The sequence below is a fragment of the Gopherus flavomarginatus genome, chromosome 21 (genome assembly GCF_025201925.1).
Source record: "Gopherus flavomarginatus isolate rGopFla2 chromosome 21, rGopFla2.mat.asm, whole genome shotgun sequence".
Taxonomy (NCBI): Eukaryota; Metazoa; Chordata; order Testudines; family Testudinidae; genus Gopherus; species Gopherus flavomarginatus.
The window spans coordinates 6,376,083-6,396,738 of NC_066637.1; the positions used below are offsets into that span (position 1 = coordinate 6,376,083).

Sequence of the window (20,656 nt, forward strand, 5' to 3'; positions counted from 1 at the left end):
GGTTTTCCGCTGTACCTTCTGTATTACAGACCATCCATTAACTTTTCATTGGACTCAGTGGGGTAGGAAGTGCTATACCTGGTATGTTCAGCAGCACAGGTGAGCATAAAGGAGACATACCCAGAATGGAAAGAGGAAGAAGAGCCATGACTAAAAGTCTAACTATAGTCCTGGCCCTTTAAGACTCTTCCTGTCCCACAGTAAGGGAGTCTTATTTTCCTCTTTAAGTCAAGAACTTGGTGTTATGCAATCAGGGCCGGCTCTAGCAATTTCACTGCCCCAGGCACGGCGGCACGCCACGGGGGGCGCTCTGCCGCTCGCCGGTCCTGCGGCTCTTATAGACCTCCCCGCAGGCGTGCCTGCAGATGCTCCACCACAGCCGCGGGAGCAGCGGACCCTCCGCAGGCATGCCTGCGGGAGGCCCACCGGAGCCGCCTGCCGCCCTCCCAGTGACCGGCAGAGCGCCCCCCGCGGCATGCTGCCCCAAGCGCGCACTGTGGCCTGGAGCCGGCCCTGTATGCAATGGAACTCATGCTGCAGCCCAGGAAGTATTTTAAAAGGCTGGAATCATCTTGGTCTAATAAACACCATCAGTGTATTTAGATGGATCACCACCTCCTCCCCTGCGGCACAGCCTGTCCTCTTCCGCTGCCATTAGTGAGCATCAGATGGAGCGTGTCAATAGCCCTGATTATGCAACACATAAAACATAGCATAACACTAAGTCTGTGGTTTGCTAGTTCTAGAACTTCACCAGGTGGAGGTAGGAACCTGACAGTATCTTTCGGCCTCATTTAAATGAGCTGGCAACGTGATCCCTTCTAGCTCAGAAAGGAAGTAACAAGCTCAGATACAAGGATGTTATTTATTATGTTCAGAAGTTAAAAATTAACTAGGACCTCATATTTACATGTGATACCCATGAAACATGCATGTGTTGCATCCAGACACCATACATCTATGTTGGTTGGAGGACAACAGGGCCATATTGACTACATGACTTGGATTCTGCCATTTAGCTGTCACTTAGTGCTGCTGTTTCCCATTACTTATTCATGTTGCTAAGGTCTATTCTCAGTTAGAAAGAACAGCTTCCTTTTTATTGCTTCACATCATGACTTGCTTGTTTCCTGATTTTGGATTTCACTCCAAGTGGGGTACAGAACCACAGCTGGTATTGAGAGACCTAATAATAGGAATATTTTCTACAGATGTAACTTGTGAGGGGAGGTGGGGTTCTGAAATAATTTCTAATATTTAAAATAGTAGTAAGTCTATTAGGGAACAGTTCATGCTTGGAGAACTCACACCCCCCCCCGCATCTTTATGATAAGGCCATCTTTAGCAGAAAAGACCATCAAAATAATTAGCAGACTTATCTACAGCATACTTCTCAGGGGCGGGTCCCAGACTATGGAATGAACTCCCACAGGAACTAAAGACCATCACAGATCTCACCTCTTTCCATGCTGAAGGACAGATGCATTTCTTTGACCTGCCTTCTCTAACATGTAGGAATATATGTATATATATTTTTAAAATCCCAAACAAAACACTCCAGTGCATACACGTCTCCCCCATGGGGAGAGGATGAAAGAGCAAGCACATGACATATGGTAGGTTGCTTAAAGTTCTAGTGGAAGATGCTAAGATGCTCAGATACTATAATAATGAGCAGGACATAAGTCTGTATAGGATAGAATGTTGGTCTTGATCCTTTGCTGATGTAGTTTCATTGACTTCAGTGGAACTGGGGTGATTTATACCCAGCTGAGAATCTGACCCAGTATTTCTACATATATTTGGACACATCTCTTTCAACTATTTCATGTATAGAGAGAGATAAAAATCTCTACCCTACTTAAGTCTCACCTCTGATTCACACAGGTGCCACCTCCCCAATCCAAATTCCCACAGTGCTTATGCTGTGATCTCAGTAGATGATTATATGGCTAATCCTGGATTTAACCCCCAAAATTATTTTGCCAACATGACAGAGGATCAGGAAATGAACAATCTGAGAAGTGACATAATAAAAAATAAAAATAAACCCACCACCTCATAGCTTGTATACTAATTCTATCAAGAGACTGTCTCTGTAGCTTAAACTGGATCTGCAGAGTTTTCACAGAGATTAATTTACCATTTCAGGATTCCAAGACCTACTGCACAGTAAAGACACTGATAGTGTTGTGGAAACATAACCAGACAGAACAGAGCAGATCTTAAAGACCCAAAACACAAATGTTCCCTGCAGTCACACTCCAAACGTACACAGACCTGTTGACACAGGAACATATTGACTGACTAGAGTGCAGACTGTTAATACGAGAGAAGGAACCTCTCCCTTTCCAGTCACATCAGCGGCTGCATGTCCTCAGCTCCGGTCAATGCGAACTGAGTGCACATGTAACCCACACACCTCCTGGGTGTGGTGGTGTCCCATCTAGTGGCACGGAGACCACATTTTTGGTGGGTGGAGGTGTGTGTGAGAGAGACACTCTGCTGTACAGCCTTAGCTAACCACCAACTGGCTGTTTGCTCATGCACCAAGCTCCAGAGGTCCCCAGTTCAATCCCACCCGCCGACAACCAGGGGCAGGGGGCGGTGTCTGCCGGCATTACACACACAGGGAACAAGCCAGAAGTGAGACCCAGAGATATCTCCTTAAAAAGTATATTTGATTGCATGATACCGCTGCAGGGTTCTCCATTAAGGGAAAAATGCTCTGTATTATTTGTACTTGCAGTGCCTAGCGGCTCTGATTGGGGACCAGAGCCCCACTTTGCTACGTGCTGTATATACACATGGAATAAAGAGACAGTTGCTGCCTAAAAGTTTACAAGCTACGCCACAGGATTCATTTACTATGATATATTCCTCCTTAGGTATGTGTACACTGTGACTGTGCTACTGGAGTGCCGTAGGACAGACTCTTCCTACATTGACGGAAGGGGGGTTTCCATCGATGTAGTTAACCCACCTCCCCCAGAGGTGCTAGGTTAGGTCGATGGAAGACTTGGCTTAACTACGTTGTTCAGGGATATGGATTTTTCACACCTGAGTGACGTAGCTGAGTCAACCTAACTTTTTAAGCACAAACCAGGCCCAGAACAGGCTATTTGTCACAGCCCTGAGCAACATAGCGAGGTCGATCTAATTTTTACATCAGGTCTTCGTTTAGGCAACGGCACAGCACTATGCAACCTGGTCTTCACTTAAAACTTATACCGGTGTAGCTCTGTTGGTCAGGGATGTGAAACCACCACACCCCTAGCTGACGTAGCTGCTGATGAAGCCCCCAGCATAGACATAAATATGCCAACAGAACAGTGCTGGTGTTATTCCTATACCAGCAGGAAAACTCCTGTCAGCACACGCTGCACTTATTTAGGTGGCAGTGCTGACATAGGCTCTGTGGTGTAGACACAGCCATAGCCTAAGCATTGATACTTCAGTAGTGACCCTGCTGTACTTTGTGGAATGTTGGGAAGCACTAACACCAGCTGAGCTTATCCAGGAATTTTGTACAGAACTGTCAATTACAGGGAAAGTCAGATAATTATCATTTATCTGTGTTGGCCAGTCAGTGAGCTCACTCAGCTGGCAAATCATTCCAATCTCTCTGCTGAGGCCAGCTCTTCGGGGTGATAATGGCCCACCAAGGGAGGTGCAATAGTACAATACTCTAAAAAACTAATTAGACCGCAGCACTCTGCACAGCTGATTTACCATCTATTTATGCAAATAGCAGATAACTATATGTTACAATCTATGTAGGTTCCACAGGCATATTGTAGTGCAATCCATATGTATTACTACAATGCATCTAGATTATATCAGTGGGGGCCTGACTCTGACCTCACTTAGGCTGGTTTAACTTAGAGTAACCCCTTGACTTCAAGTTACATCAGCATAAGTGAAATCAGAATCAGGCCCTGTAGTGCGGATTTGATAGGCTAGGGTGAAAGAGGGTACTGTGAGCATCTTCCAGGAAGAATGACAGAGAGAGTGTAGAGAAATGGTTAGTGCTTGAGACATGAGGGTCTGATCCTGCTGGAGACCTCACTGGCAGCTGAGGTTCCATAGCACTTTGCACAACTGGGTACTAATAAAGCAATCTTTACAGTGTTTATATTGCAGGCCCTTGGGGAGATGCAGAGTAAAATGTCTCAAAGACAAATAGTCTACTTAACTCTAGCTGTGCAGGAATTTGAATTTCCATTTCACAGGACATTTCCATGATTTCAAAATCTGATTTTGTTCCAAATCACAACAAAACCAAAAAATTCCAAAATTTCCCACACTTTTTTATCATCATCATTTTATTTTATTATTTTAAAGAACATTCATTTTGGGTCAATCCATGTGTTCCATTGTGAAGAAATTGGAACACTTCATTCAGATATTGACCTTTTTATGTTATATAATAAACAACATTTTGAAATGAAAAATTATTTTCAAATGTAAAAATGAAATCTTCATTTCAATTTTTTTTCCAAAGCAAAATTTCATTGAAATCAACACACTCCTGTGAAACATTTTGATTTCAGTGAAACAGCATTTTCCCAACAGCGAACTGTTCCACTGGAAAATTTTCAACCTGCATTGTCTCCTACAGGAGAAACATTGATCTTTCATACCTGTTCAGATCAATGTTTCTCCTGTAGGAGACAATCTTGCTTGCTGCCCAGGCCACAAACTTTAAAGCTGGGAAGGTCAATTTAATGTCCAATACATCATCTAGGTGGGTGGACTGTATGAGAGATGCATCTTCTATCTCTGTGGACTATGAAGGCAGCAAAAAAAATAAAAAAACAAGCTCAGCTGGTCTTTATTTGCCTCAAGCGACAATGGAAATGTTGCCTATGACTTTACTAGAACAGGTGTGTGGCTGTGCAGGCGTGTGAGAAGAGCCATAAATCCTGGATTTGCTATAATTACTAGGTTTTATGGTCTGTCTACCCCAAAGGTGTTTCAGTGTCTGGAGTTTTACTATGATAAATTATGGATAAGGCTCTGCCCCTGGGCTTTTTCTTCCTAAGCAAAAGGAAAAAGCATCCACTCCTCACAATTACTCACTTGAACAATCAGTCACTAAAATACTTCTTGCCCTGTCAACCATCTGTCCTGGCTATAATGTAGAGCTGGCCTTGGTCAATACTGAGAATGGCTTACGACCACACCATTTATAGATTATTGCATTTGCCAAAGAACAAATTATGAAGGTTCTAAGAGCAGAAATGGTAAACGCCTTTCACATTTCTGACTTATCAATCCTACAGAACAAGAACTCCATGCAGATACAAGTCAAACGTCCAACCTCTCCAGAGCTCAGACTCTAGTACTGCTGTGAAATAGCCTTGTGAATGGATTCTGGTTACTGACATGCAAACAAGCACATCAGGACAGACAGGTAATAATGAGCCTCTTTCCAACTTCTTTGGATACAGCACAAGTTATCAACCTTTAGTGTAAACCTTGGCAGTAGTCAGGGAAGCAAACTTAAGATCCACCCTGTGACACCCTGGCACCCCAATATTCACCATCATGTAATTAGGATATGTTTTATACAACGTATGCCTTGTGAGGTATCATTTTAAAAATCTTGATCTGCTAGACATTAATATCACATTGGATTGTATGTGCTCTTGACGTAGGTGAAGTTAGGCTATGTATGTGTTACTGAAACATGTCGTGAGGTTGAAAAACACCCACAAGGATCCTTTCAGGTACAACAGTAAAAAGGCCAAACAATGTTAGAGGCTTATTGAGGAAATGCACACAAGCACAAGGATTACCCCAGGAACTGGGTACAATAGAAACCTCTCAGAGATAGCACTACACAATGGGAACTGTTTGACCCAGGTCACAGCAAAGAGCTTTCCGGCATGTGGGAAAAAGATATAAAAAGGGGGAAATGACATCATGGGGGACCTCACTCTCCCAACAACAACACACCTGGAAACACCTAAGGAATAAAGACTGAACGGGGGGAAGTGATAGTCCCAAGATAAGGGATTGCTAGCCTGTGTATGAAAATCTGGGAAAGCCAAGCCAAGGCAGCTTGTGCCTTAAGAATCTGACAGCTTGTTTATCATTCAGGGTGAGAATTTGCTAATTCTTGTCCTACCTATTTAGTATGTTAAGCTCAGTTTGCACATTTTATTTATTTACTAGGTAATCTGCTTTGATCTGTTTGCTATCACTTATAATCCCTTAAAATTCAACTTGTTTTTGTTTTGGCTAAAACCAGGTGTGTGGACATCATAACTGGGGGGCAAAAAACTGTTACATATTTTCCTCCGCATTGAGGCAGGGGGTGAATGTCATGAGCTTATGCTGTACAGGTCTCCATGCAGCGCAAGACAGTATAATTTTGGGTTTACACTCCAGAGGGGGGCGCATGCCTTAGGAACTAGAAGGTGCCTTAGCTGAGCCTTCCCATGCAGAGCTGATCTCAGCATCTGTGTGTAGCTGCAGCTGGGTATGTTCCTACCTGTATGTGTCTGGAGGGGGCTTGAGGGCCTGTCACAGCACTACTGTGTAAAGGGAGTCCAGGCTGGTGAGTCAGGCAGGTTCAGTCATACCCCAGTTCCATGTGGCACCCCAGGGGGAACCTGTCACACATCCATTTCTAATGAGCTTGTATGATCCCTCTGCAAGGAAACAAATCCAAGATTCAAGGATTTTCTTCCTCTACACAGCTATAGTCAGCAGCATGCTGCTAACCTGGGGCTCTCATAAAAATGATCTCCATTAGTCCGTGATGTCCCCATGTACCAGAGAGCTGCACATGACTGCAGAGAAGCAGCCAGCATTAAAAACTCTCTGAGCACATCCAGAGAAAGAAGCAGCACCCAGATGATTAACAGACTTCTGTTCAAGTACATCTACCTGGAAATGGGTGGTTCTTGAAAACTACTACATTATCACTAGAACGCAGAGTACCTGAGTTGCGTAGTTTGAAATGGGGATTTGGCCAATGGAAGGGGCAGATGAACTCATGATATCTTCCACAGGATATTGTTTTAAAATTACATGACATTTAAGGTCTGATCTAACACTAGCTGACAATTAAAAAGACCTCCTTTTATGTCAGTGGACGCTGGGTTAGCTCCTTAATGGAAAATGGTACATTGTCATTTAGGATTTTGAAGTATGTTCACCAACTGAGTCCTGCTTCCTTCTCTGGTTGTGCTCAGAGAGCGCTTCAGCAGCGACTCTTATGTTTCCATGTGCCTCAAATTTATGGGGCTGACCACTTTGAAAACAGCACACTGAAGGAAACGGGCCAGGGGTGTGATTCAGTAGGGCACTTGCTATGTCCCTGTTCCAAAAGCAAATATATCCTCTTCAGAAGAATTTTTATGAGCCTTAGGGATAAGCTCTTTCTAGCAGAAGGGATTTATTAGAATCCAAGCGTGGAGGGTAAGGTAGAGATGAGTCCAGAGGCAAGGAACCTGCCCCAACCTTCCTTTCAGTTTGGCGGTAGAATTTTAACCAGTGTCCTCTATTCAGCATGTCACTGGTACAATGTTTCCTAAAACTAAATCTCAGTTGTAACTAAACATGAGCTCCACAAACTACAGCAAACAAAGAATCAGACAAGCAGTAAGAGGTGAGCTGTGACCAGGGCTGGCTCCAGGCACCAGACCAGCAAGCAGGTGCTTGGGGCGGCCCATGGAAAGGGGTAGCATGTCTGGCTCTTTGGCGGCAATTCGGCAGAAGAATGAAGCAGCACGATGGAGCTGCCGCCGAACTGCTGCCAATCACGGCTTTTTTTTTTTTCCTCCCCGCATTTTGGGGTGGTAGAAACGCTGGAGCCGGCCCTGGCTGTGACTGAGAGATTTGGGCTTTGTGAGATGAGCCTTTTCCCCAAGCACATAAGTACATTAATTCAGTTGTCCACAAAACACACCTGAGTAAGATGAGTGGAGAGAAGTTTTGGTTAGACACATATTGCTAAATTCTTTCCTGGAGTAAATCAGTGAAACTCCACTGAAGCCAATGGACCAGCACCCATTTACACCACTACAGAATTTGGCCCTGTGAGTGGCTAGCTGTTTCCATCTAAAATGGGCTGAGATAAAGAGATGATGATGGTCAAAGATATTACTGAGGGGGTTGATAAGAGAATTGGGGGTGAGACACTTGTTTGAACAGACAAGTGATCAAGGATGATGTAGAACAGATCTGGCCTTGCAGCGAATGGGATGTAAAACTGCATTTCCTGATATCTTACCAGTTGGTGACAGAAATGATGAGCAGAACATGGAGGAGGGGGGAATATTATTAAATATTATTAAAAGACTATTTAAAATTTTGGTAACATAGGCGCTAACTTCCTTAGTTCCCAGAGGGTGCTCGACCCCTGCTCCGCCCAAGACTCCGCGTCCACTCCCTCCCTTCCCCCAAGCCCCTCCCTGCCTCGTTCCACTCCCTCCCCTGCCTCTTCCTGCCCCCACTCTTTCCCCGTGCCTCCTTCACGCTGCTAAACAGCTGATCTGTGGCGGGCAGGAGGCGCTGGGAGGAAGGGGTAGGAGCTGATTCACAGGGCTGCCAGCCAGTGGGTGCTGAGCACCCACTATTTTTTTTCCTGTGGGTGCTCTGGGGCTGGGGTCTGTGCCTATGTTTGGTAGATAATGTGCTCAAGCACCTATGATAGGGTTAATTTTTATGAGGCAATGGTACCAACACAGCTAGCAGCAGTGTCACATTACAAAGGAGTGATGAGCTAATGAGAGTTTTTTCTGATGATGTAGGGCAGATCTTCAGCTGTTACAAGCAGTCCTCCATTAAGGAAGTAAAGCATACAGTTTTGACAGCGAGGGTAATTAATCACTGAAACAATTTACCAAGGGTCATGTGCATTCCCCAACACTGATGATTTTAAAATCAAGATTGGATGTTTTTCTAAAAGATCTGGACTAGGAATTATTTTGGGGAAGTTCTCTGGCTGGTGCTATACAGAAGGTCACACTAGATGATCACAGTGGTCCCTTCTGGCCTTTAATCTGTGAATGGCCAGTTGATTTACATCAATGGAGAGTCTAGCCCATACATGTTTGTAGCACGATATTATCCCAGTAGATAGGCAGTTTCTCTGAAATCAGACAAGATGGAAATTCTCCCCTTCCTATCATGCACCTACAGTTTCAACTGAGCTTTGTTAAGGTTACACAGTGCTGCAGAAGTCCCAACCCCACATCCCAAAGCATTCATTTTACAATCAGTTTATTTTTCTAGTTTGCTTCCAGACACTAGCACTCTCCCTTCTAATAGGGAAACAGGGAGAGAGAAAATGGTAAAGGCAAATGGCTGCATCTCACCTTCAATGAAGCAGAGTCTGGCCGTTTACATGGCAAACTACTTGGTTGCTGATTTAGAATACAGAGGTGGAAACAAGAAGCGGTTTGCAAATATCAACTACTCAGAATGTAGGAGAAGATGGCATAGGAACAACAGAGAAAACATTAAACTAACTCACCCCTGCACTGAGAGCCTACATAACATTGATGAACCAGAGTTACAAGGATTTAAAGGGTGTTGCATTCATCTAGGTCTATTCTTTTTTAATAACAGATCAAATGACTGAGGATTTAGCATACCAACGTGACAAGGAGCCACTGCAGGGGGAGGGCTGGCTGTTCTAAGGAGAGGGCACAGCCTGTGCAGAGAGAGAGAGAGAGAGAGATACTCAGTGTTTTCACTGACACCACAGAGACAGTTTGGATCGCAGTCAAGGACAATGAAGGTGCATGTTTATACAATTCTCCTATAGTCCTTGAAACAGTTAAAAAAAGTAGATTTAAAATGATGCATCAAAAGAAAAGCAGCCACAAATGTGAGTGCATGGGTGATGGTTACTTACTGACTGAGGTGTTTGCAAAAAGCAAGGATGGGCATGAGCTGTTAGAAAGAAGGCAAATTGATTTCCTAGGCAATAAACTCAGCTTCTTTTGGATTTAATCACTGGAAGTGAGAAGTGATGAGTGATAAGAAAAAAGGGATACTGTGTCTACTGCGACCTCTTGTAACCATATAAAATATTATTAAAAATACATACAAGGCTACATACCAGAAGGCAACACACCCAGTTTAGGAATCTTCCTTTTGGAAGAAGCCAAAATAACTTGAACTGTGACTCCGATGGGAAAGTGTCCAGTGGACTAAGGGAAATGATTGCAAGAATATTTAGGAAGGCTGCAAATATGTGAAAAGGTGGTGGAGGCCACATGCTTGGAATGGGATAAGACAGAATAAGAGCAATAAACAGAAAGAACATGGCATATTCAAGGACTGGAAACTACAAAAACAGAAAAACAGCAGCACTTTAGGGTAATTACAGGAGCAAAAAGGAAATACTGAATATTGAATTGCAGTAATCATGACACTGTAAACTCACAGGTGTGACAAAATACAAGATAAAATGCCCTTTACCGATGAGCCAGAGACAAGAGGATAAGAAATCAGCAAAGGGATGGAGGGCAAAATATTAGACTCATGACAGAGGATGAAAAGTAAAGAAGAAAAGAGTCTCATTTTCTAGCATGGGAGACCAGAAAGAAAGGAATAATAATGGATATTTCCAAGCAATCACATTAATAACTATTGCTGCTTGGAAAATGGGTGTCTCCCTCCTGTGGAAAATTTTTTATCAAAACATTTTACTTTGTTGTCAAAAAAATGAAAACCTGAAAACAAAATTTGTCAGTTTTTGGTAAACATTTTTGACCAAAACATGAGAAAATTTCAGTTGAAAATTTTTAGTTTCAACCAACCTTATTATTAATATAAAAAAGAATTTCCCTCAACTGAATATAACCTATTTTATTGTTACGTGCAAAATGCACAGAGAGTAAATCAATGTTTGAACCAATAAACAATGCTGTGTGTGGTCTTTTCAAGAGCTGCCCAAAACTTTTCTGACAGAACAGTTTTCCTTCAGAAAATGCTGCGTTGATAAAATTGAAACATTTCAAAGAAATATATTGATTTAACTGAAAATTGACTTAAGAGTCATGTTTCATTCAATAAGTCATTTTGACTAATTTATATTATATAAAAATCTAAATGAAGTGCTTCGACCTTATAAAAATACAACAACACTTCAAGGTGATCATTTTGATATTTCCAAAATGAAATTTCTAAAAAGTTTCATTTTGCAGGAAATTGTGACTTTTTTCCAATTAAGAATTAATGGAAATGTTGGAATTTCTCATAGAACAGAAATTATGAATTTTAATCAGCTCTGTTCTTTTCCATTCATTGTGATAAAGTTTTTAATGGTTGGGAGGGGAAATCCTTCATTCTAGCCTCAGAGATCCAAAACAATAAAAATCTAGAAATAAACAGCGCAGCCATAAGTGTGAAATTAACATAATGGAGTGAGACTGTAGTTAAAGTTCATAGCGCCATGTCAGAATAAAACCCCTGATATTTATGGCATAGGACAAAGGAGCAAGACTATGAGGAAGACCATTTTCATCTGTACAAATACGTTACAAAACCAAGTCAATCACCTGGACATTTTTAAAGTCAATTTACCCACGAAAAAGGAATTTCTGACGTATGCACAGTCTAGTGGTATTTTAAACAACCCAGGAACTATCTGGCAGGAAGGCTAGAGGGGGTGTTTATATAGAGTCATTAACTCTTATCTCAAGATCACAATGGAAAAAGCCCAAGAGGACAGCGTATGGAATGAAGGGTTATCATTATAACAGGCTGTTTGTTGTGTTGAGATCCTGACAGTATTTTTTGCTATATTCAGAAAATTGTTGAGCCATACAATGGCTTCTCAGCAGTATGTTTCCCAAATAACCGCTAGCATGGAGTTACCTACATGCTCAGTGTAATCTGCTCACATGAGGTTCATTATATACAAAAGATATGTTATAGACACAGCAGGATATTACAGAATTTGTATCAGCAAAAAGAACGAGGAGTACTTGTGGCACCTTAGAGACTAACAAATAGCCCACCTTAATTGATTAGTCTCGTTAGAGTTGGTATGGCAACACCCATTTTTTCATGGTGTGTGTGTGTGTGTGTGTGTGTGTGTGTGTGTGTATATATATTCCTACTGTATTTTCCACTGCATGCATCCAATGAAGTGGGTTTTAGCCCACGAAAGCTTATGCCCAAATAAATTTGTTAGTCTCTAAGGTGCCACAAGGACCACTCGTTCTTTTAGCAGGATATTAGATTTGTTCAGTGCCGAGGTGACTTCCAGCCAGCTGCTATACATCTTGTTTTTCTTATACATCATTCAAGAATTCTTACTTAAAAGACCAGACCACAGATAAGCCAGGCTGGCTTGTTTAAACTGTGCACATCACACCTCTGAATGGAAGGGAAAGGAAAAGGAAAAATGCAAATACTCCAGTCCAGTTGCCCAATTTCCATTATGGGATGCATTTACTTCTGTTTACTGATTTCTAGAAAGGAAAATAGTCTGATCTGGCCAGGCCTTTATGAGCATGACATCTGCATCATTTTGTAAGACTCCTACCACTTTATGATACAGACCAGACTCATTACCTTCAGAACCTCTGTTTGTCATTTTAAAGCTCTGAATAAAATCTTGAATGAAAAGAACAGAAGAGAGAATAAAATGTGTTTATAGCTGAAACCACCCTATTTTGTTTACTTTAATTCATTCAAGTCTAAACAATTCGCTGATGGTGAAATATTTAACGTGTCTTGCAAGCAGAGTTATTGGAGTGTGGAAAAAGGAAGGCGGCCAGAGTGATGTGTAGATTCACCAGAAGGAAAGGCATATTAGAAAGACACACACACACACACACACACACTCTGGTCTGAAGGCCAGTAACTCCTGCTGCTAAAGACTTGTCTGCATTTTTGCACTGATGTAGCCATGTTGGTTCAAACCCCTATTATAGATGTGCTGCACCAGTATAAAAAGTGACTTGTGCCAGCCTACCTTTTCCCAGTTTGCATATCAGTATAGCTACACTAGTGCAAACCCCTCCTCCTTCGTAGCGAAGTCCCAACTCATTATGTGACCTTGAGCAAGTTATTTAACATCACTGTGCCTCAGTTTCTCTCCCCCCCCCAATAAAATAGGGATGATACTGACTAACCTGCCAGACAGGCATGTTACAAACGTCAGTGACTGTTTGGGGAGTACTGTGAAGTGTTATCATTGCTTGTAGATACATCACTGGAAGCTTAATGATGTCATGGAAAGAAGTTCTGCTCCTGGCATCAGTAGAGCTAGAGTTTAACTAGGGGGTCCATGTATTTAATTAGCCAGGAGACAAAACACCTGTTTACTCACTGGCCAGGTGGATGGTAGAGTGCCCTGTTTGGAGATAGATGTACTACACTTGCCATTCTAGGCACATATAATGGCCTTCTGCCTGCCAGAAAGAAGAGCTCCGTTTGTCTAAAACCCATGGTTGTAATTCTTGAAGGCAGAGAAAATCCCAGGAGTCAGAGGTGCAGGGCACACAATCTGGATGTTACAAGGATTCCCTTTTCACATCCATACACAAATCATTAACCCTGACAGAAGTTAGGACTTGGGGCCTGGACCCACCTGGGTCATAAAATGATTTATACTTTGGTCTGTCAGCAAGCAAACAGGAATGGGGCCGGACACATCAAATCAGCTGTTATTTCTTCACAGGCATCTCTATCTGCATACCACTGCTCATGCCCACAAACAGCAGAGGTCTGGGGAACATGCATGTTTGACTGTCTTCGGCTGAGTAAAGCAATGGAAAAAGACGGAGCGCGCCCCTTCTTCCTTGGAATGCTGTTTGTCAGAAAGAGAGAGCACTGCTCACCGCCCCCCTTCTTTCCTACACACATTCTGTAGGACTAAGCCTCGGTCACTGGAAGTTTGGGGGTATGCTTGTGTGTTTTAAGTCTTCTCCCTCCCCTTGATTGGTTTATTGCTCCCAGAGGCCTGAATAGCAAATAAAAGACAGCAGCAGTTTAAATTGTATTTTAATGTTATTAGGGTGGTGAAAGGGTGACCAAGATAAAATGCAGCCATTGACGAGGTGTCAGAAGGGTGAGTCAGAGTGGAGAATGGGCCCTTTCTCCCCACCTCTGGCTGAGGGTACTTTCAAATCATGACTGTTGCTGCAAATAAATGACTCAGTTAGTCACTGCCATGCAAAGGAAGCCAGTGAATTGGTTTCACTCATTTTGCACAAGTAGGTAATCTTTGACATAACTAAGTTTAGTTTAAAAAGAAACACATGAATGCTCTGTTGCCCCCAACTCAGACTGTGAATGGTGCTACTTGATTTCAAAAAGAGAGCTGCCGATTTGCTGTTTCCAACAATGATTCATTACATAGGAGTAAATCTGGAGTAATCCCTTGGAAACAATGAGATTCGTGACCCCAGCATCACACCCATTGCTTTCAGGGGGTTTACTTTGAGCACACACCAGTGTAACGGAGAGGAGAGCATGGCTCCTCACTGCACTGAGAGTTGCCATTTTAATATTTATTGCTAGTTTCTAGCAGGAATATTAAACCAACAAGAAGGGAGTCTGGGCTGAAGACCTGGATCAGGAGAGGAAAACGCAGCTCAGTATCAGACCTCTGGCAAAGGGAGCTGAAATTCAACTTTCTTATCATGATTTTTCTTTAAGAAAGCTTAAAACTCACCCTAATGTTGGACATGTCCAATATTCATCAGACTTTCAAAAATTATCTGATTTTCTGGGCCTGTGTCTGATCATATTTACACCACTGACCTCAAAGTTTGGTATGGAGGGTCATGGGAGCTCCTCTTCAGCTGCAGTAAAATCTTGTTGGCAATGGTCTCTCGCCCTAGCAGCATAGAGATTCAATAGCACCCGAGCCCTCACTACAATGCTGTCTAGCTTCACTGTCATTACAAAACAACAGTACATTATTCTTGCCTTCCTCCTGTAAGCAACCCCATTGGGCCTCATTTCAACACAGCTCATCCCTAGTCAGCAAAACACTTTACGTACTAGACGGGAAAGGGATAGACTTACGGAGACGCTCTGCTGAATGAGGGCATTAGTCTGTATAGCTCAGAGGAAAAAGGTCAAGCAGAAAGCACCATGCCCGAGTGTCTGGAGGCATGGGACGTTTCATTCCTTTATCTATAGCAGGGCAAAGTTGTTCAAACGTCAGCACAGGGCAGGAAAGACACCTCCTCAGGCCACTCCTGACAGGACTTTTTTTCCCATGTAGGGGCAGGAGGAGGTCTTGTCTGATGGAATTTATGAGGGGAAAGAAAGTGCTGCAGAGTATTCACAGCACGTGGGCAATGGTAAAAAGCTTCCTCCAGGGCTATTTCCTCTCAGGACAATCCACGCCCAGCCACCCGAGAGTCATGTATTAACCTTTCGGAACTAGGAGAGACTTTGCTGTGCTGGAATCTTCTCTGCCTTCAAAATAGTTAATTCCTTCCTCTTCCAACACCAGACTTCCTTCCCACACCCTCCATCCATCTAATCCCCACCAGGGTGAGCTGGGAACTGAAATCAAAGTGTGGCAAGAAACAAAAGGAAATGTGGCACCTGTAGAACACTTCAAGGAGTCAAAGGGGAGATGGTGTCAGGTGTGGGCCAGGATACACTGAGAAAGGAGGGCCAGAATCAGGCCCCAGAAGTGGTGCTAGAACAATTTTTATAGTGTGCGCGCTGAAGGCGGAAACCATGTATTTGGGTTGTTATTCCTACTTCAAGCCAGGGGGTGCGACAGCAACCCTTGCTCCAGCCCTATGGGTCCCAGAGCTTTCCACAGGCACTAAAATATTTACACTGGGGGAAAGGTTTCATTATTAATAATGTCCGTTTATTACAGAGGTTCGAATGTGCTAGGCATTGTACAGACACAGCACAGAGCTTAGGAACCTAATAGACGAGACAAAGGGGAAAAGAGAACATATAAGCCATGTCCCAGAGGGGAGCCTTCCTCATTCACAGCACAGAGATTCAGGAACCCTACTGGGAATCACTGTAGAACAGCATCCCCTGCTGCAGGATTGCCCTATTCTGTTTAAAAACATGGGTCCAAATTCAACCCTGCTGTAACTCCAGTGAGGTCAATGGGATTTGTCACCAGGGATGAATTTGGCTGGCAACATCACTTGTTCACCGGCTCCTCCCTCCATTGCTGCTGTAACTGGTGAGACCTTTGGAGTGGGATGTGGAAGGAGGAGAATGCACATCCTGACAGCCAAGCTTCCTGGCACCCTATGTTGTAAATGAGTCACATACACCTGGAGGGCAAAGTCCTACCTGACTCTTTGAAGCTGATCCTGCCCGTGCTGAACTCAATGGGGAAGCTCTCATAGGCTTCAACAGGAACAGGAACTGTGTTTTAAGGATTGTTCCTGTGATTTGTAAGTCAGTTGTAGGATCAAGACCTCTCTGCAGATCTGTCCGTCCATCCTGCAAGGCCTCATTGAGCAGTCAAATAATGCAGCTAAAATCAAAATGTGAAAAGCTCAGGAATCAAGCCTTTGGGCTGTATGTTTATGGGGATTCACTAGAAGTCAAGTAACAAATACAACCTGAAAGGAGACACTCAGGGACTGAGTCACACTGGAGTAAAGCAGAAGCAGCTCCACCAAGGTCAATGGAGTTAGTTACATTGGTGTAGGTAACATCAGAATCCACAGTGACATCCTGACTGTATTGCAGCCAATGGGAGTTTTGTCTTTGACTTCATTGGAGCCAGGATTTCACCAAAGGTCTTCAAACATGTCAGCGCTCCTCAAAGCTTAACATTAAGACTTTTTTCTCTCCCTTGCCTCCTACTTTCTTTAGGTATCTCTGTCACTATATATATGGATTGTAGATCTATTTTATTTATATTAGATTATTATTCATTAGACCATTCTAACGATCGTTGCTGCGGAAAGCATAATGTTCATGTCAAAGGGTAAATGCAATTCTATATTATATAAACAGATCAATTATTTTCTATATAGTCAGAAGCAGGCTATGCAATGGGACACACTCCTAGTGAATGCTGGTACAATGAAACACCTTTTATACAGCACTCATCCCCCTGCTATCCATGTGCCTAGAAATGCATAGTGAAATGGAACAAAAGTTGTGCATTGAACAGTGCACTGCAATGTGCAGACCATAATTCTGGTCACAGAAATCATTCGGGGGGCGGGGCAGGGGAGGGAATGACTCAAGCTTAATAGGAGATTCACTGTAACTAACTCAGAGGTGCGTTTTTACAACAGAAGAAAATAAGCCAGATTCTTCTGTTGCTCTGGATATAGGCCAGTACAAGTACCACCTGAAAGCAGTATTTGACCCAACTTGTCTTTCACCCCAAGGAAGCCTTCAGGACACACATTCTAACATCATGCAGAGAGTTAAGTAGCAAATGTACACACACAGCTTCAGCTAGGCAGGTAAAGAGCGAGAGAAACATATGGTTTGCCCGGAAGTGAAGGCTGGTTCTGTTTGTCTTCTTGCCATTCGTTCTCATGAATATTCTGCACACATGGAAACCTAGAATTAAATATTTGCAGAGCGGAGCCATGGCCAGAACTTCGCCTATAAAACAATAGTTTTATGTTCAAATGGCAGCATCTGCCAACTGTACAAACACCCCCTTCCCAGGCATAGTTCTTCCCCATCTCCTTGTAATTCCATCTACTACTCTAAGTCCAGTAGTACATACCAGCAACTCAGCCAGGCTAATTCTTTAGTTTATGGGTAGGAGGCAAATATATAACAGAGGCCAGATCCTCAGCTGATGTTAAGTTCCACTGCCATTAATGCTGATTTATGCCAGCTGAGAATCTGGCCCCAGCATGATTTTGAAACAGAATGAGAGTATTATGCAAAAAACATTATCTCAGATTTCTGTGCTGTTTCATCTGGAAGCTAGCAGAGAGGCGCGTGGCAATTTCAAACCTGATTTTTACCAGATGGACATCCTGTGTTCATTTATTGAGCACAAGTGAAAATAACATAATAGTTTAAGTATGACTCAGTGTAGATTTAGCCATAGACTTTGCCACACTGAGCAACTACTCACTCTCAATGTATTAGGTTTTCTCACAGTATATAGCCAAGTCTGGAAAACAAGGGCAGTATCTAACAGAACCAGGGATAAGTACCTATCCGAATATTAGTACATCTTCTCTGCCCAATCCTTGCATTTTTCAATCCCAAATTCTCTGCTCCAATTCAAAAAATTGTTCCAGCAGGGAGATGGGGCAGAGACCAGCAAAGCTCATTTCACATGTATTTCCCCCCAGGTGGGTATCTGCATCACAAACAGCACTTATTGGTGCCCTCCGACCCTTGCTAGAGGCAACAGCCAAGAGACCAGCCTAGTGTAATACGGGTCTGACATAAGACATCTTTATTTCCTGGTACTTCTCACATCACTCAGGTTGGTTCATAATCTGCAGGCATTTTATGGCATTGGCATATTGGTCAAGAACCATCCAGGCGTGATTAAGGAATGAATGGTCTGCAAGCCATTTGTATACGGTGAGCCAGAAAAGCCAGCCTCTGTGAACCTCCAGCTGCAATTTACCAAGGAACTTTCCCTTTTTGGGGAAGGGACGGGGGTGCCTCTGGCCTAGTTATATCTCAAGCTTTTCCTGCAATAATGGAAGTGATGAGAGCAACTCAAAATCAGAAAAGTTACTTTATAAGAGGCATTGCTGATGAACTTCCGGTATTTTCTTCTCTTGCTTCAGCAACTTCCCAGTCAAATTTGCTCAGTGTTACAAATCAAAAGGATGATTTGCTCCTCCTAACAATACAGCAAACTCTACCTGAGATTTTAAATTACAAATCACGCTAATTCTCCTTTTTACTTCACCAGCACCAATTCTTCTGACTGCAGAAAAAGTTAATGGAGTTGATGATGCAGAATCCAGTTCACTCAAGTTCATTTATTTTTATTTAAATATCTAAAATAATAATAACTAATAATCCAAGGCTCCAGGTACCTTAACACCACCATAATGATATAACTAAATCCCAACAGCATTAAAATGATGAATGCAACAGGGACTCAGCCAATCACCCACTTACAAAAACGCCTTCCTTTTGTTGCCATAGGAAGAATACCTTCAGCCTTCCCCAAAACACCCTATCAAAGCAGATGTCTTTTGCAGTGTGACAGGTGGTCACCAAAGTCAAACTATTTCAGACCCATGGTGGTGACAGAAACTTGTGTGTAAGATGACAGATCCAATTCAAAGATGCAGAGAAGCAGATATGAGTGTTCAAAAGGTACCATTTAACTCACGATTTTTATGATTACAAGACACAGAGGGTCAGACTCCCATCTGGTGTAAATTAGCACAGCTCCACTGAAGTCAATAGAGCTAGGCTAATTTACACCTTCTGGAGATCCTTAGTTTCTCTTTTTTGCTTAACAGCAAGTTCCTTTGAACATTGTACTACATGGCTGAGTGTGCTGTGTACTCTGTTGAATCTTCCTGTTCCTGGAGGATATTGAGATGACTAATACTTTTTAAATTTATTATTTAACTGAGAAAAATGATTAAATACTTGAGTAATATTATTGAAGTCACCCTTTTCTTTGCATATAGAAGAGGTGGGGGAGGAGGAAGACATGCACACTCTAGAGCTATGTAACGGCACTAATGGTTATCAGGTCATCTAGACATAAACAGTCCCATTGATTTGCAGGTAGCTCTTTTACCTAACTTCATTAATCATTTGTAGACTAAGTGGATGTGACTATGTTTTCCAATCTGTTGCATTAATTTTATGCGATAACTCATAAGGAGTCCTAACTCCCATTCTCTAGTGGGCATAAATTCAGATCACAAGAGCTGTGGACATTTTGATTGCGTCAGAGTTCTGCATCTCATGGCAATAAAGGCAGTTAATAAAGTAAACAGACAGTATCTACTTCTCCCGACAAATAATCTTGCAGGAATAAAAGGGTTCCCATTTTATTCAAGTATTTAAGAATCTGAGGTTTACATTCAGCATATTTAGGATATGTACATAACAGTTAGATTAAGGGAATGGGAGTCAGGACATGTGGGCTTTATTCCCAGCTCAGTCACTATGAACTTGGGCAAGTCACTTCCTCTTCCTCAGTTTTCCACCATCTGTAAAACTGAAGTGATATTGATCTACTATTGGACTCGGTAAAGTTCTACAGCTTGTGTTATGCAGGAGGTCAAACTATATGGTCAGAAGGGTCCCTTCTAGCTCTAAAAGCTACAAACCTAGGGTTGGATTTTCAGAAGCTCTCGGCATAGACCTAACTCTGCAACCGTTGGCAGCAACAGGAGTTTTACCATTAACTTCAGTGGGAGCAAAGCCAGGCCAGTATTGATGGCTTATGAAAACGGCACCTCTGAAGCACTATCTAACATGCTAAGTGCCATCATCATCACCTCATCTCATCTCACCTCAGAAGGGTGTCGAAAAGTTTAATTAGTGTTTGCAAAATGAGTTCAACTCCCCAGTTGGAAGGGGTTCTAGAAGCAGAAACTACTTTCATTCCTCTGTTCTTGCCTTGATATCCTATTGAAAGCCAGTGCAGAGGGTGGAGGACACTTCTGATGTGCTCACAGTAGCCTGCTTTGCTGAGGTGATACACTGCAGCGTTCTGTACTCTCCTCACATGATCTGAGGTAAACTGGATACTTTTCCCTCTGAT

General features: G+C 42.7%; 1 protein-coding gene across 2 annotated transcripts in view; it reads right to left on the reverse strand.

Annotated features, from left to right (window-relative positions):
* Window positions 1-20,656, reverse strand: part of CALML6 (calmodulin like 6) — a 208,329-nt gene that overhangs the window by 72,381 nt on the left and 115,292 nt on the right. The window contains exon 7 of one of the 2 annotated variants that reach the window (XM_050931669.1): window positions 17,361-17,499. The exons of the other annotated variant lie outside the window; for it this stretch is intronic. The gene's annotated coding sequence lies outside the window, so the exon portion shown is untranslated. Of the gene's footprint in view, window positions 1-17,360; window positions 17,500-20,656 lie in introns of those variants that run through there. 2 annotated transcript variants of the gene reach the window in all.